Genomic DNA, 1,395 nt, shown 5'->3' with positions numbered 1-1,395 from the left:
TAATCCATCTTCTTGGATTATTTGCTTAGCATACAAATTGATTTAAGCATGGTGAAAGGATACAACCCTGACTCACTCCACTCTTGACTTTAAACCATGCAGCATCCCCTCTTTTCTGTTCCAACAACAGCCTCTTGGTCTGTGTACAGGTTCCTCATGAGTACAATTAAGTGTTCTGGAATTCCTGTTCTTCTTAATGCTATCCATAATTTGTTATGATCCACACAATCAAATGCTTTTGCATAGTCAATAAAACACAAGTAAACATCTTTCAGCCAAGATTCATCTAACATCAGCAGTGATGTCCCTCATCTACGTCCTCTTCTGAATCCAGTTTACATTTCCAGAAGTTCTCTGTCAATATACTGCTGCAGCCATTTTTGAATTATCTTCAGTAAGATTTTACTTGCATGTGATATTAATGATATTATTCAATAATTTCCATATTCTGTCTATCACTTTTCTTTGGAATGGTTACAAATATGAATCTTTTTCAGTCAGTTGGCCAGGTAGCTGTCTTCCAACTATCTTGGCGTAGCCAAGTGAGTGTCTCCAGCACAGCATCCATTTGTTGAAACATCTCAATGGTTATTTCGTCAATTCCTGGAGCCTTGTTTTTTGCCAGTTCCTTCAGTGCAGCCTCAACTTCTTCCTTCAGTACCATTGGTTTTTGATCATATGCCACCTCCTGAAATGGATGGTCATCTACCAATTCTTTTTGGTACAGTGACTCTGTTTATTCCTTCCATCTTCTTTTGATGTTTCCTGTATCATTCTATATTTGGCCCATATAATCTTTCAGTATTAGTATTGCACCTTGAGGCTGAAATTTTTTCTTCATTTCTTTCAGCTTGAGAAATGCCAAGGGTGTTCTTCCTTTTTGGTTTTCCAACTCCAAGCCTTTACACATTTCATTATAATAATTGACTTTGTCTTCTTGAGCTGCTCTTTGAAATCTTCTTTTCAGCTCTTTTATCTTGTCATTTCTTCCATTTGCATTAGCTACTCTCCATTCAAGGGCAAGTTTCAGGGTTTCTTGTGACATCCATTTTGGTCTTTTCTTCCTTTCCTGTCTTTTTAATGATCTTTTGCTTTCTTTGTGGATGATGTTCTTGATGTCATCCCAAAATTCCTCTGGTTTTCAGTCATTGGTGCTCAATGCATCAAATCTACTCTTTAGATGGTCTCTAAATTCAGGAACAATATAGTCAAGGTCATATTTTGGGTCTTGTGGAGTTTTTTTAATTGTCTTCAACTTCAAGTTGAACTTGCATATAAGCAGTTGATGGTCTGTTCTACAGTCAGCTCCTGGCCTTGTTTTGGCCGAAGATATTGAGATTCTCCATCACCTCTTGCCACAGATGTAGTCAATCTGATTCCTGTGTACTCCATCTG

The sequence above is a fragment of the Orycteropus afer genome, unplaced genomic scaffold, assembly GCF_000298275.1.
Source record: "Orycteropus afer afer isolate SDZICR_OR568_19922 unplaced genomic scaffold, OryAfe1.0 scaffold00039, whole genome shotgun sequence".
Classification (NCBI taxonomy): Eukaryota; Metazoa; Chordata; class Mammalia; order Tubulidentata; family Orycteropodidae; genus Orycteropus; species Orycteropus afer.
The sequence above is the reverse complement of the archived record's forward strand: the minus strand, read 5'-3'. Positions refer to the sequence as shown.